Below are 16,437 nucleotides of genomic sequence, written 5' to 3'. Positions count from 1 at the left end.
TTTGGCTAATGTGAGTAATTCTGCTATGAAAACTGGTGTACAAATATCTCGTCTAGTTTTTGTTTTCAATTCTTTGGTTATATACCCAGAAGTTGACTTGCTGGATCATATGATAATTTTAATTTTTTGAGGCACCACTACACTGTTTTCCGCCGCAGCTGCACCATTTCACATTTCTGCCAGCAGTGCTCAAGGGTTCCAGTTTCTCCACATCCTCACCAGCACCTGTCATTTTCTGTTTTTGTTATAATGGCTGTCCTAACGGACATGACGTGCATCTCACAGCGGTTTCAATTTGCATAACCCTAATCTTTAGTGATACTGAGCCTCTTGTCACGAGTGCATTGGCTATGTACACATCTTCTTTGGAGAAATGTCTATTCAATGTCTATCTATTCAAATGTCTGTTCAATTTTTGAATTGCATTGCTTGTTTTTTGTCAGATACTTTCTCTGCATTGATTGAGATGATCATGTGGGTTTTTTGCAATCCGTGAATATGGTGTGTTACATCGATTGATTGGATGCTGAACCATCCTTGTGTGCTGGGTGGGCATAAATCCCCCTGGGTCTTGGTGTATAAACTTGTTAATACGCTGTTGAATTTGGTTTGATAGTACTTTGTTGAGAATTTTCACATCACTATTCATAAGAAATATTGGAATAATATTAGATAAGATAAATATCACATAAGGTATTAGATAATAATAAAATAAGAATATTTTCTTATTCATAAGAAAAGTTGTCTTTTCCTGTAGTGTCTTTGGCTTTGGTTCCAGGGTAATGCTGGCCTCCTTCCACTTTAAGTTTTTGTAAGAGTTTGCGAAGGATTGGTCTTAGTTCTTGAAACGTTTGGCAGAATTCACCAGTGAAGCGTCGGGTCAGGACTTCTCTTTGCTGGGAGATTTCTGAGCACTGACTCATTCTTACTAGTGAGATCCTATTCAGGTTTTCTATTTCTCTTGGATTTAGTCTTGGTAGGTTGTGTATTTCTAGGAATTTGTCCATTCCATCTAGGTTATCCAATTTTTTGCTGTAGAATTTTTCGTAGCATTCTGTTATAATCCTTTTTATTCCTGTACAATCAGTTGTAATGGCCCCACTTTCATTTCTGATTTCGATAATCTGAGTTTTTTCTCTTTTTTCTTAGTCAATCTAGATAACGGCTTGCCAATTTTGTTGCTCTTTTTGAAGAACCAACTTCTGGTTTCATTGCTTTTCTCTACCATTTTTCTATTCTCTGTTTTATTTATCTCTAATCTTTATTATTTCCTTTCTTCTGCTAGCTTCAGGCTGAGTTTGGGTTTTTTCCCAGTGCCTCCATTTGCGAAGTTAGGAATGTGAGATCTTTCTCCTTGTGTGACAGGGGAAGCATTCACAGCTCCAAATCCCCTTCTGGAGCTGCTGCTGCCACGCCCCCGCGTATCAGTAGGCTGTGTTTTTATTTCTGTTCACACATCTTTATTTTTTAAAGTCATGTCAAATCCCATTTGAGCTGCCACTCGCCCGCCTGTGGTTGCTGAGAAGTCAGAGCCATTAGTGTGGGGTCTCCTCCCTCCTTGGACCCCAGAATGAACAAGAGCGTGGCCGCCCAGGGCCTTGTGTGTGAGGCCTGATCCCCAGCGGAGGGAGCTGCCATCGCCCCGCTCAGACCACTCTGGGTGTCCGGTAGCATTCGGGGGCATCCATCCCCAGCCTCCCTGCCTGGCTCCATCTCGGGGACCCCAGACCCCTGCTTTTGCCCTCTCCATCGTCTCAGCCAGGGGCCTCTCGGGGATGTCTCCAGGTACGTTTGCTTTTCAGCCCTAAAATCCAAAAACCTTTTACGACCATGGGGTCAGGAGGGCACAGGCTCTCATCCCAGGGCAGGCAAGGTCCCCCCACGGGGGGCTTCCCAGCGTCACACAGCGCAGGAGCAATTTCTCAGAGGGACGCTGATGTCTATATATGAAAATGTGTCTCCGGCCTGGAGTTATGTGTCTATGAACTTTTCACCCCAATTCAATGACATGTTCCTTTGAAGCCTCGCCTGAGTCCTCCTCCCCTGGGGGCCAGAAGCTACTAAATAAATGTGTCTAAAGGGTGGACGGTGGATGGATGGATGCTGGGGTGGACAGCAAACATCAGAGATGGGGAGGGGAAATGCCACCAGGGACAGAGGACAGAGAAGAGGGTGGCCCGAGACCTGGCATCTTGAGCCCTCCCTTCCCCGGCCGAACCTGGGCAGCTGCCCCATGGACTGGAACGCCGCCTGATCCCTGTTCATACCCAGCATGCCCTCTGCTCTGTGCAAAAACTGTGGGCAAAGCAGGGTCAGATATTTCAACCAGGGCCCAGAGCAGTCCCGCATTTGCCCCAGTGTCACACAGCAAGAGTAGAAGAGCCGAGACCTTCCTAGGCAGGCGTGGCACTGAGAATGCTGTGTGGTTGCCGAGCGCCAGCTGTGCCAGGCCTCCAGCACGCACAGTCTCATTGGTCTTCACGGCAGACCATGGTTTCATTCCTCAGACGGGGAAACCGTGGCTTAGTGAGGGGAAGTCACCTGCCCAAGGTCACCTAGCCGGGAAGCAGCAGTGCCAGGATTTAAACCAGGTCTGGTCGACTCCAAAGCCAGTCCCTTAACACGAGACTCTCCTGCTCAGTGTAGCACAAACCTCTCATTTTGAAGATGAGAACTTGAAAATCAAAGAGGCAAAGTGTCCTGCCCAAGGTCACACCGCTAACAAAGGCAGTGCCAGGGGAGAAGTTGCCTAACTCCTAATCCGGGCTCTTCCTGGGCCCTGCTCCCCCAAAGTCCAGGATTTGTTAAGCACATCCTCCCCGGGACAGTACAGAGAAGCCCCTTCCGTTTCTGGGAGAGCCCAGAGGGGCCGGGGTGGCGCCCTGAGCGAGAACTGTTCCTCTCGCAGCTGCATCACAGCCGGGAAGCGCAGGGGTGGGTGGTGCTGCGGGGCCTCTCCCCGCCGCAGGGCTGGGGGAGGAGCCAGGCCTCATGCCCGGCTCCCCACGTCAAACCCTTGGGCCCCTGTCCAGCTGGCAGCCCCGGAGGCTCCCTGAGAGCTGCCTGGGTCTTGGGTTGCTCCCCTGTGGGACATTTCCACAGATGCAGAGCTGTGGGTCACAGCAAAACAGAAGCCGTCCCTTCCCACCAAGACCCGAGACTCAAGATTGGAGGTCCCGTCCTGGTGTTTTGCACTTTTCTCACCAAGAGCCTCAGCGATCCGGAACGCATGCCCGGAAGTTGGATGGGCCAGGGGTCAAGGCCTGGCTGTGGCAGCGAAACAGGACACCCCTCCCCTCGCCACCCCCTTCTCATCAAGAGCTCCCCACGGCCAAGCCCGGACCTGAAGACTTCCTCTGGCCTAAGAACACGCTGGCACGTGCCCAGGACAAGCCCGAGGGCCTGGCACCCGACAGCCCAGGAGCAGCCCTCGCCTAATGACTGATGGGAGCGGTGGGGAAACCCCAACTCTGGCACCCGCTGGCTCAGGACGACCTGAAGCACGTTGTGCAGCCGTCTTCCAGATGGCCCCAGAAGGGCTGAACCACAGGTGCCCACAGCCAGAACCTGCTCATCACTGTGCCCCACAATTGGATCCCTTCTTCCTCACCACGCTTCACACTCCTCTATTAGTGCCTCCTGGGGTCGCTCTCTAGATAAACACCTTGCACCCAAGTCCTTGTCTCGGGCTCTGCTGTCACACAAGGGACTCGGTGTTATAATAGGAATGGACACTTAATGCTCATGACTTCCCAGGCTCTCAACAACAAAACGGGGAACACTTAGCCCCTGTTATTTGTTTTTATTATGTATCAGTCAGGTGAGGTTATTTTATGCTGCAATAACAAACAACCCCAAAATCTCGGTGGCTTAATACCACAAAGTTTGGCTTGATGGGAGGGGCCTCTCTCTTTGTAGATCTCCAGGGACGCACTCAGACTAACCGATGTTCCACTGTCTTATGACACCCTCAACTCAAATTGAGGCTTTAGGGTTTGCCAAGGCAGGGAAGGGAACCACACACCGGCTTTTCCACTAGGACGTGGCATCGGTCACTTCTGCGCTCATTTCATTGGCCAGGCCACTCCACTGCAACTCTGGACCACAGCCAAGTCTTCTGAAGGAGAACCTTCCCTCTGCCCTGCACTGGCCGTCTCTGAGCCGGTTACTGTTGCTGCGTAACAAAGCACCCAAACATAGGCTAGGACAACAACACTTCATTGTTTCTCACACTTTCTGTGGGTAAGGAGTTCCAGGAGGGCTCAGTCCCCTCATGCTGCTGCAGGCCTGAGCCCCTGGGAGTGAGCTGGGCATCTATGTCGCTTGGTGTTTATCCATGTGGACTGCCTGGGCTTCCTCACGGCATGGCAACCTCGGGCAGCTGGTCTGCTTACCTGGCATTTTGGCAAATGAAGCAGAAACTGTATGGCCTTTTCTGTCCTCGCCTCAGACATTGCTTTGCATATTCTACTGCTCCTAAGTGAGTTCCACGTCTACCCAGATTTGAGGGGAGAGACAAGGTCATGTGCAGAGACTGTATGGGACAGAGACATTAATGTGGCCACCACACCCTGCAAAGGAGGAACTATTTGGGGGGTGAACCCTCTGCCACATCCTCGAGGTGCCAACTCTGCCCCGTGATGGAGAACTGAGAGGCACCAGTCCCCAGCAGGACTCAGACTGCTGCTTCTTGCCTGGACTAGCAGAGATCACACTGCCCGGGTAGCTGGCCCCACACTACATGTCAATAATGTGTTTTCTGGTGCCCGAACATGCTCAGTTAGTATCTGGATTGGAGTACATGAAAATTGCGGCATTGAGGGGACTCCAAGTGTCATCAACCACATACATTTATTGTGACATTGGACTCCCACCATGCTGTATGAGGTGTGCCGGGAGGGCATTGTCACCCCACCTTTCACAGATGTGGAAACTGAGATCCAAAGGTTTATGGGCCTTGCACAGGGCACACTGCACGTGAGCTGCACATTCAAGACGAGGACTCAGGGCTGCCAACTTCTGTCCCCAAGACCTCCCTAAGCCACTGCAAGGGGCTCTCAGGAGACTGTTCCTCCTTGTTAAAATGTGGAGCCTTCTTATGGAAATTGGGCAAAGGAATGGAGAAGGAGGGGTGGTGGGACAGAGGAGGGACCCGCCCCCCACGTCTTTCCCTGCAGGGAAAAAGTTCTTGAATCACCCAAAGTCGAATGAAGATAAATCAACTCATCCCAACTTCTCTTTTCACACAGTGGAAACTGAGGCACAGGAGGTGAGGAGGCCTGGCCAAGTTCACACGGGGGTAAGTGGCAAAGCAGGGGCCCGCTCCGGTTCCCTGAGCCCCTGGGCTCTCCCTGGGATACGCACTGCCCTCCCAGGGGGCAGGGGACAGAGCACAGATGTCATCCTGCTTCCCAAACAAAACAGCCAGCACTAGGCTTTTAAATTTTTAAATTTCTGTTTCTTTTTAAACATTTTCGTCAGCCACCCTCCAGCCTTTAAAAATAGAGCGGCTCAGACGCAGGCAGGAGCTAAGTCCGGGAGCCGCCTGAATATGCAGCTCCAGGGGCAGCGCTCCGGGAAAGGGCAGAGCCTGATGAATTAACCCATGTCCCCAGCCCAGAGCAGACGGGCTGTCTCACCCCACTTCCTGTCGCTCCCTCCAGGCCTGGGAATCTGGGGAAGAGAGCCCCTGCCCCAAGGCGGTGGATCCGAGCTGGGTCCCCGGGTCCCAGGAGCAATGGGCCACAAGCTACCTTCGGTTTGCCTCTTCCAAGGAGCCCTCCCAGTGTTCAAGGGCTTCACCTCCCGGGAGAGGCATGGAGACCCACTTTCTCCTTCTCCCTGCCTGGCTCCTTTACGTACACTATTTGCCTTCCGGAAGCTCCACCCAAGTGGCTGCCTCACCCCTCCCTGGAGTTCAGGGCGGTCCCTTGCAGGTCCCTGGGCCTCACCTAACCCTGGGTTTTCCTTCTCTGTGATATTGGCTGTTTATTTATCTTCCTGCAGGCACCACTCTGTGGGCTGAGAAAGGCGGGCTGTTACCTTGAGGATGTTTACAGTCACCTGGGGAACAGGGTGTGCTCATCACTGTCACAGGAGGCTGATGTCCCAAGATGCCATCGCAAGCTGGGGCCACGGGGTGAGGGCAGGGCGGAGATAGGTGAGGCCAACGCGGAGGCCCTGCCACCTCTGCCTCCTGTCCCACTGTCCCCACCCTGGCTGCAGCAGCCTCGGCACCTGTCTCAGGCCCTCCAAGGCCCTCTCCTCCCACCCAGGTCCTCACACATGACCCCCAGTGTGCGAGTGGGGGCTGGGAAGGGCTGGAGGGAGGGCGGGGGTGGTGCGGTGGAGGGTCCAGGTTTAAACAGAGGCTGCTATTGGAGAAGATCTAAGACCCCGAGAGGCCACGGGAGGGACGAGCCTGCATGCATGGGGAGAGCATCTGGGGAGGGGATGGAAGGGCAGATGCACAGGCTTTGTTGGGGGTGAGGGGCCCAAGGAGGCTGTGCCGATGGGCAGAGGGTGAGGACGGCCGGAGGGACTCGGGCTCCTGCTCTGATGAGGTGGGAGCCACTGAGGGTGCTGAGGAGGAACGGGAGCTGCCCCAGCCTGTCCTGCCCAGCGTGGTCTCGCACCAGCACAGGGCCGGGCACACCGACATCCGCCTACCTGCCTTGGGCCCTCAGACGCGGCTCAAACTCCGGCTGAGGCAGGAGCTCAGCGTCCAGCTGCAGCCTGTCGCCCAGGCCTCCTGCCAAGGGTGTGCTGCCCGAGGGTGTGGCGGGGGGTTCTGTTTTGGACAGAGGCCAACCCAGAGGCCCGTCACACCCTGGGGGGGCAGGGCCATCCCTGGAGTCTGGGAATTGGTCCCTGGAGGCTGGTTCATCTGGGGGAGGAACTCGTGGAACGGCCGTGGGGTGGGTTCTGGTGTCCCTGTCCTTGCAAGTGGACATGTGGCCGGCCACCTCCACCCAGCACCCGGGGCCTGACAGAGCTGCGGATCAGGGTGCGGTGCCTGGTGGGCACCTCTGCTCTCAGCCACTCTTGGTGCAGCTGTCAGTCCTCTGGTGGTCACTAAGAAATTCATGGCACTGGGACAAAATCGCCCTCTCTCAGCAATCTGTCAGCTCCAACGTGCTTCCTGCATTCGGCTTCTATCAACTCCGCTGGGCTCAGCAGGCCCCCAGGGGCCACGGCAGCTGGGACATGCAGGATTTGATGGCCCTGGGAACCCCAATTCGGACCTCCCCGCCGAGAGGGGCACCGCCTCTCCTGCATCTGTTCTATCCGGAGCCGGGTCCTAATTCCTGATCTTTTCCCAGAGTCAGCGGGTTTTCTGTTGTTCCCGGGAGCCCACGGACCTGCCTTGATCCCTGAGGAGACAGGCTGGCTGTTTGAAACCCTCGCTCCGCGGCTTACTAGCTGTGCGGTCTCGGGCAGCCACCGGACCTCTCTGGCCTCCATGTCCACATCTGCCAAACGGGGACTGCAGTGAGGATGAATTACTGCCCCATTACTGCGCCCCGGGCCAGCCCGTGGCAGGGGCTCTGTCACCTGCTGGGACCCACACTGCAGGACGCTGCATGGAGGGCGTGTCCGAGTCAGAGGGTGGGGGCAGGGGCAGGCACAGCGGGAGCAGGTTTCAGAAAAAGTCAAGCCCACGGGGTTGCGTGGGTAGGGGTGAGAGCCTGAGCCCAGGAGACAGGGGAGGCCGCAGTGGAGATGGGGGCTTGCCCAGGTGGCAGCAGGTAGCAGCAGGCACGGGAGCTGCCCAGGTTGGGCCGAGGGCAGAGAGGAGGCCAGTGGACTCCAGCTGCTGTGGGAGCCGGGGCGGCGGGTCCTGCGTGGGTTAAGCACAGAGGCGCCCTCTGACCCAGCAATCCCACGTCTGGTGTCCACCCCAAAGAATGGGAAGCAGGCGTTCAAACAAAAACTTGTACACGCATGTTCCCAGAAGCATTATTCACCATCGCCAAAAGGTGGAAACAACCCAAACGCTCATCATCTGATGAAAGAATGAACAAAATGGATACATCCACAGAACGGAACACGACTCAGCCATTGGAAGGAACGAGGATGTCCTGATCCTTGCTATGCTGCGGGTGAACCTTGAAAACGTGACGCGGACTGACAGAGCCATCACGGGAGGCCATGCACTGCGTGACCCTGTTCATATAAGCGGTCCGGCACATCAGGAGGCAGGAAGCAGAGCGGTGCAGGGGCCGGGGCGGGAGGGGGTGATTGCTATTGCGTTTGGGGTGATGAAAAAATTCTGGAACTAGATAGTGGCACTCTCACACAACGTGCAAGTACTTAATGCTACTGAATTGTATACTTTTAAATGGTTAAAATAGCAAATGTGTACTTTACCATAATTTTTTAAAAAATCAGCCCAAGGAGCACCGTATGGCCAGAGGCGGAATGCAGTCTTCCTCTGGCGGGCTCTGGGCACTGGCTCTTCCTTCCTGGGAGTCACGCTGCGGGAGGAGAGAGGAGGCTGAGAGGCGGGGCGGGTGGCTGGGTCCCCACAGCCAGGGCAGCACGCGGGGAGGGTGTGGGCCTCTCCCTGGCCCAGGCCAGCGGCCACCTGCCAGCTCAGGACCACGGGTGAGCAGGGCCACCTCTCGGGGCTTCAGGCGCCTTGTCTGTGAAACGACAGGGTTGGACTAGAAAGATGAACACAGGAGAGTCTGTCCCTTATGCCCTGAGAGCCCGAGTGGAACCAGATGTCGTCTCCTGACCCGTGGGAACGTCAGAGCGGCCAGCACAGGCCATCCCAGCACGGCTCCCCGGGCCGCAGTGGGGGCGTCCCCCTCACGCCAGCCTCTCGGAGCCTGCGTTCCCAACTCTGCAGTGATCCCAGCGTGCAGGGCAGTGCTTCTTAGTATTTTCTGGATCATAGGCTTCTTTGCAAATCAGATAAAACCAATGGACACTCTCCCCAGAAGGACACCCAGAGCAGAGTTAGGAGCACCCGTTTATGGTATAGAGATTAATAGCGCCTGTGCTGGCGTCAGATGGGTTGAAGTCCAAATCCTGGCCCCGCTACGATCATTATACCTGTGTACATCTCGGGTTTTCCCATCTGTGCAATGGGTGTGTTCATAGCACCCACCTCAAGGATCAGATGAGATAATTCTTATACACCACTTAGGAGACACTTGGCACTCAATAAAGCCCAGACTCGCCTGCTCTGCAACCTTCCCGAAGGCTACCAGTTCCACCCTCAGCCCCTCAGAATGGAGAGGTCTCTCCCTGTGGTCTAGCCCCCCCCCCCTCGTCCCAGCCCTGCCTTCCAAATGCCATCTCTCACATCTGTCCCCTGCCCCATCCCATTGCCAGGGGAGCAGCGGTGTTTGCACCTCGGTCTTATAATCCAACATGTTTTTACCTTTGCTAATAAGATGATCATATTGTCTACAAAGTAACTAGCTTTATCTCTTCTTCAGTATTTCAATATTATGACCAGTCCATGCATATCTGAAAATAACACATTTCTTTTTTGAACTGTTCAGTTCAAAAAAGAAATTTTATTGGACCTTTACTTTTGCCTCTTGATCTGTCAATTTCTGAGACAAATGTACCACAGTCTCTTTAATTGTGAAATTGTCCATTTCGCTTTATAGTTCTATCGGTTTTTGTGTTAAACATTTTGAAACTATGTTGTTAAGGGCATAAAGTTTCATAATTTTTATTTTGCTGGTAGAATGTCTCTTTTAGCAACATGAATCCAACCTTCCTTTTTTATGTTTTTGCTTTGAGTTTTGTTTCATCTCATACTGATGTATCCTCATCAATATTCTTTGGTAGGATTTTTGTATATCTTTTCCCAATCTCCTATTTAGAAATGTCCTGGGTCATTATGGTGTACATGTGTCTCTTGAAGACAGGATTTTGTTTTTTGCCTATGGAAGTTTTCTCCGTAATAGGTAAATTTTTTTTTAATTTGAAAATATTAAGAGGCACAAATGTTTTTGTTACATGGATGGCTTTTATAACGCTTAGGGCAGGGCTATTAGTGTGCCCATCACCTGAATAGTGTTCATTGTATTAGTAAGTTCAACTTATTCACATTTATTGCCTATGATTACCAAAACATTTGAACTTATTCCTGATTAGTTTTGTTTTCTATTCCCCATGCTTTGTTTTTCTTCTCTTTCCTGATATTTGTTGGACTGATTTCATTTTTTCCATTTTAGTTTTTTCCCTCTAATAATTTGTAAGTTCTACATTCTATTTCTATTTTTCTGGAAGTTTCCCTTGACATTTTCACACACATACTTAAGGTTAATGTGCCGATATCTAGAATTAATCAGAATCTATATCCACCCTCCAACAATACAAGAGCCTTAGTGCACATTTACTCTCCTCCACTCCACAAACTCCATAACTGCTTTGTTGATAATTCTAAGATTTTGGTGCCATATTGTTATTGATTTTTAAGCGATCAGCACTTACTTAGATTTCATAAGTTTCCTTGGTTTCTTTGTTCACCATCATTCCTTGTATTCCATTTCTTGGATTAATTTTTCTTCTTGCCAGAGCACATCATTTAGCAATTCTTTCAAAAGTGAATTTTATCAATGCTAAACAGTCTTAGATATTGCATGGCTCGGAATTTTATTCTTACATTTGGCTACATATAGAATTCTGAGTTTGGAATTATTTTCCCTCAGATTTTGAAAATAATTCTATCATTTATTTCTGGTTTCTAGCATTCCATTCTTTTGCAAGTAGTCTGTTTTTTTGTTTGTTTGTTTGTTTTTGTCTGAAGATATTTAGTGGTTTTTTTTAAACCCTAGTGTTCTGAAATTTCAACCTGTCTGTCCACCAGGAAATCTCTGTCTTCATTCATCCTGACTGGCACTGGCAAAGTTCTGGGATGTTGTCAATCTCAGCTCTGGGAAATTTCTTCCTCCACATTCTTTGGATGTGTCCTTTCTTCCTTTCTTCGACAGGGGCTCATGGTGTGGCATCATCATAGCTCATTGCAGCCTCAAACTGGCCTCAAGCGATCCTCCAGCCTTGGCCTCCCAAAGTGCTAGGATTACAGGTGTGAGCCACCATGTCCCTCATGTGTCCTTTTTGATGAGGAAATGGAACTTTGACTTTGGCTTTCATACCTCCTAGCCTTTATTTTGTACTTTCCACCCTTTTGTCCTTTTGTGCGGCACTCTGGAAGTCTTCGGCTCAAACCTCTCACTCATTTCTTTGCTCCTCAGCCCTGTCCATTCTGCTATGCAGTCCATTTATTAAGTTTTCTTCAACAATCAGATTTTAATTTTCCAAATTCTCTTGAGTTGATCTTTTTGAGGCTCCAATATTCTGTACCATCTCCTGAAGGATGTTGATTACACCTGTTCTAAATTCTCCCTCTGATTGCATCAACCGCCTTTCCGTGGTGTCAGTTCTGCCCGAGGAGTTTGCTGCCTGGCATTCACAGAGCTCATCTTGGTATGAGGCTCACTGGTAGCCTGTCTGCAAGCATCTCATCTCCCCACAGCCAGCCTCCATGTGTGGGGCAGAAGACTGTTCTGCGCTTGAGGGCCACCACTCTCCGTGGGTGTCACCAGCCTTCAGGACACCACCTGGCCCTTCAAGCCTCACACCCACAGCTACTACTGACCACTCCCTCAAAATGCAGATACCTGTGTTCTCTGCTTGGCCCAGGTGTGTGTGTGTTTGGTGTGTGGAGGGAAGAGGGTTCAATTTGCCCGTGGCTCCCACTGAAGTACCTCAAACAACCGCCTGTCAGGGCCGGAGGCCTGCAACCCCCTACATCTTGCAGCCGCCATGGCTCCTCCACCCGAGTCAGCCCCTCCCCTCCACCTTTAAGGCCTTTGGCATAGTTTCTGGTCTACCAAGGGCACTGTTCTTGGTTTTCAATACGGTTGTGAATTTTAAATATCTATTTTTTTGTCCTTTTGAGGATCTGGCGTGATGGGGGGGCTTCAGTCTGAGTCACTCTGCACTCATCGCTTTCTAGTTTTGGGGAGCCTCTGGGCTTCTTCACTCTTGCAGCCTGGAGATGCCAGATGTCCGCTCCCGCAGCAGCTTTGGGCTTGAACGGAAGGTGGCTCCACTCTCTCAGCGTCACTTTTCACAAACTTGAAATGAATCGCTCCTGACCGTACTGCATAGACACCGGGGAAGGCCAGTGACGTAGCAAAGGGTCTGGCACGAGCTCAGCAAACGCCGGGTCCTTCCCCTTCCTCTCTTTCCATTGCCCCACCACGGGTGGAGCACCTAAGATCTGGAATGAATCCAGATCTTACAGAACAAAGGACTTAGAAGGATCCAGAAGGCCACATGTGGCCTTCAGGCCGCCTGCTAGACAGCCCGTGGCTCAGGCAGTGAGTGCTGCAGGGTCGGGAGAGAGACGACCTGGGGGAAGGAAGAGGTGGGCAGGGAGGGTGGGGGTTCAGGCTGGGGGTGGGGAGGAGGTTTGGGAATATTGGGGAAACAATGATGTGCTTGTTTAGGCAGAGGTCAGGGACTCAAGAGCCACAGGGGGCCAGGAGATGACACAGACGTGTGAACAGGGCTGGGTCCTGGAGGGGGTGGGAACTGAATCCTGGAGAGGGACGTTTACGAAAGGCTCCGCCAGGCTACCGCCCAACCAAGCAGCCCCAGCTGTGCTGAGCCGGCCTCCCAGCCAGTGGGAGGGCATGAAAGTAGCCCTGAAACAAAACACCACGAGCCAGTAAAACACTGCCGAGGGCCCAGCGCAGCCTCTGGTCTGCGTGGAGCGCGTCCGCAGGCGCTGTGGGATGGGGCCTACCCCGAGAGCCCGGATGTGTGGGTCTGAGCCCCTGCACGCTCCCCTAACCAGGCCGGGGGACCTCAGCCTGGTGGTCTCTGCAGCCTGGGATGCCCCGTGGCGCTGTGCTTTTTTGGGTAAGGGCTGACGTGATTCACTCGGCCAACAGTGGTTGAGGTCCCCAGGCCTTGCGCGCGGGAGCCTCCAGAATGTGCACGGGGTCAGAAAGAGACACTGGTCCTTGGAACACCAGAGTGGGACCAGAGCACGGTGAGTGGCTTGGGAGGCAGCGACGCCGCCAGCACCCAGAGCGGTCCTCTGGCGCCACCCAGTGTTCATAGGTGTGAACTGCAGCTCCACGCCACCACCTGCTCATCGCTGAGGAGGAAAACCAGGTGAGAAGCCCGGATTGCTGCCCGCAGCCTGTTTGCACGGCAGGCCCCGCTTCTTTCTAAATTTGAAGTAGCCTGATTATTGCTGGCCTCCTTTAGGCCTTAACCTGTGGGTCCAAGACAGCTTTGCCAAATCTAATCAAGGCCTTAAAAATTTTTTCTTTCACCCAAATTGCCAACAGGGCAGACACATTCGCTGGACAGGCAATTTGGTTACTATTTCTACGCATTTCTATCCCAAAGAGTCATTTTGTTACAGCCCCGGCATAGGCTGGCTTAGGGGCCTGTGAGAGCCCAGAAGAAAGGTGAGTCTTTCTGGACTGCCGCTCATGGCTTGGCCTCAGGTCACCCTCAGCCGGGCCCCAGGCCTGGGCAGCGGTGGCTTAATGTAACAGACCAGCCCCGCATGGCCAGGCGGTGTGGGGCCTCAGGAAACTGCGGCCGGGGTCCCCACTGCAGAAAGCTCTTTGATAAAGAAAAGAAACGGCAGGTGCAGAGGCAGGTGAGGTGCATTCAGGGGCATCCAAGGAACCCAGAGCACCTGAGAGATGGAGGTGGAGGGACAGGTCGTGAAGGGGCATCCTCTAGTGCTAAGCTGAGGGATTTGCACTTACCCCAAACCCAGCGGGGAGCTGCCGGGGGGCTACAGGTCCAGGCCAAGGCCAAGCTGGGACCTGCACAGGCTCCTGACTTAGAAGCAGAGTGACTTCTCTTCAGGCCTCCTGAAGGCTTGCTGGTGGTGGGCGTTTGCAGTTTGTGGCTGAGACAAGGGTTCCCGCTGGCCAAGCGGCCTGGGGTCATCCCCTCCCCTGGCAGGCTGCACACACACACACACGCGGCCTGGGGTCATCCCCTCCCCTGGCTGGCTGCACACACACACACACACACACACACACACACACACACACGCCACTTGAAGGGGACTGTGCTGCCACCTAGCGGCCACACCAGGACCGTGCCTGGGAAGGACTCCCAGGTTCCAGCGGAAGGCCCCTCCTCCCACGTCTGGGGCTCCCACCAGAGCCCACCACCTTGCTTTGCAGAAGTCCCTGTCCTTGACTGAGCAGCAACGTTCTGTAATAACTGTCTCTCCTTCCTTCAAGCCTTTGTCATGGAGCTGGAGGCTCAGAGAGCAGAGTCACAAGCAAGTTGCTGGCAACACCAGGCCCCAGTCCGTTCCTCTGCAGCAGTCCCTGGAGCCCAGTTCCCACCCAGTCCTGCTTGCTGTGTGGCCGGGGGTCTGTCAACGAGCCTCTCTGAGGCCTGGTGTCCTGAGGGTGACGCCATCTTGAGGGGTGTTGGAAGGATTAAACGAGGTGATGTATGTATAACAGGGTCAAATGCACGTGCTAAAACTCAGACGTGCAAGTAAGTGCTCCTTGTTAACAACTCATCACTTTATTTTTTAAATTGCCAATTAAAACTAACTCAGTCTCTTTCCATTTAAACTGGTCTTTGGTCTGCCTCAGGCTCTTTTAGGGAAGCATCAATCAGGTCCAAGTTCCCACGCCCTGGAGTGGCTGACAGCTCCCTTGCTTTTGAGAGGGTCTCCCACATTTTCTTCCCTGCCATGGGGATGTCTGGATCTGGGAGTTGGCCTCTGCTGGGGGTCCTGAGCCCCTGCCCACCTGCTCCCACGCTGAGGGAGCCAAGAGGGGCCTGCTCCCTGGCCCCGCCAGTGGAGGCCCTGCCTTAGCTCCGCCGGTGCCACGAGCCTCTGAGGTGTGGCTGTAGCTCCTGTCTGGCCCAGATTGGGTGTCTCCTGCAGCCCTCAGCCCCAGGTCACTTCGCCCCTCCTTGGTGGTGGCCCACCAGAGCTCCCGGCTGCAGGAACTGCCGGCTTCTTCCTTTCCAGGCCCGAGGGAGAGCAGGAGTCTTGGGGGCCCTACCACAGGCTCCTGTGTTCAGCCACTCCCATGCCACATGGAACCAGCCCTGTCACTAGCTGGGCTTTTTGTCGGGACTCCTGTCCTTTTGCTCAGACCCCCTCCCCCACATCGGCTTTTGAACCAACACAGAGTGGGGTGGGGTCACTTCCCAGGGCCCTGGGTTACCCGCATGTGGCCACGGCGCCTCCGAAGCTCTCCTCCTCCCATCCAGGACCAGAGGCCACTGTCTCTGTCTAGTGGGAACTTACCCCAGGTCACCTCCTCCTTCCCTACCCCATGGACTTCTGTCCTACATTTCCCTGGGGACTGTCGCTTGGCCTGAATGGCCAGAGTGCAGGGGAAGAAAACCAGGGCAACAGGCGTTGTCTACGAAGTGTTGTCCCCCTTGCATATGTAAGTGCCTGGCACAGGGTGGGAGCTTGGGAAGTGCCCATGCCCGCCCTCCTCCCCCTCCTCCCCTTCCTTCCTCGGGCTGGTAGCTTGAGGCCACCTCAGCTGGCTGAGCCTGCCCTGGCCCTGCCTGCCTGCCCTGCAGTTCTGCTGTAGGCTGAGCACCTGCAAACCCACCTTCGGATACAGGCCCAGCTCTGGCCCCCATGGCCTGCTTTACCCAGGGATGCCTGGCCCTGGGGGATTGCTGGGTCACAGGACAGTGTGGAGGCCACGGGCACAGGCTGCGGAGTGCGGCTGCTGGGGCCGGACCCCTGTGGCTCCACTGACTAGCTGCAGGCCTGCGGCCAGCACCCTGGGTCACCCGGAGCCGTCGGTTAAACGGCAACAGCCTCAAGAGGGTGGTTACGTGGCTGTGAAACGTGCTGGTCACAGTGTCCGAGATGTAGGAAGTGCTGAGGAAACGGCTGTCGTCGCCATAGTGATATTGAAACGGGTCCCAACTAACGGGGAGACTGTGACCCAGAAAACTGAAGAAACTGCAGGGGCTTTCCACCCTGAAACCCGGGCAAACCCAGAGAATCCCAGCACCACGTCGTGGGCTTGTGCATGTACGTGTGTGTGACCCCTCCACCTCTGCCTCGTCACCGTCATCCCACCTGCTCCTTTGTGCCAAGCACTCTGAGGCAGAGGCTCTTGCCACGCCCACTCACCATAAACCCACCACACCGCGGGCAGCGGGGTGCTGAGGCCGGTGCTGTCGCTGTGCCGCTTCTAGCCGGGCCTCACCGCAGCCAGGGCAGGGCTGCTGCCCCCTGCCGTGGGCGTGTGCGTGTGGGTGCATGTGGGTGCGTGTGTGTGTGAGCATGCGTGCGTGTGAGCAAACTGAGCTGTCTGTGCGGGTGCTCACACCGAAGCCGCCTTTGTCCCTGCACAGACCGGCCACATCGCCACCCTACACCTGTGCACCTGGGGCTCTAGACCCAAATGCTGGAAGTAATTTTCA

The sequence above is a fragment of the Lemur catta genome, chromosome 15, assembly GCF_020740605.2.
Source record: "Lemur catta isolate mLemCat1 chromosome 15, mLemCat1.pri, whole genome shotgun sequence".
Classification (NCBI taxonomy): domain Eukaryota; kingdom Metazoa; phylum Chordata; class Mammalia; order Primates; family Lemuridae; genus Lemur; species Lemur catta.
The sequence above is the reverse complement of the archived record's forward strand: the minus strand, read 5'-3'. Positions refer to the sequence as shown.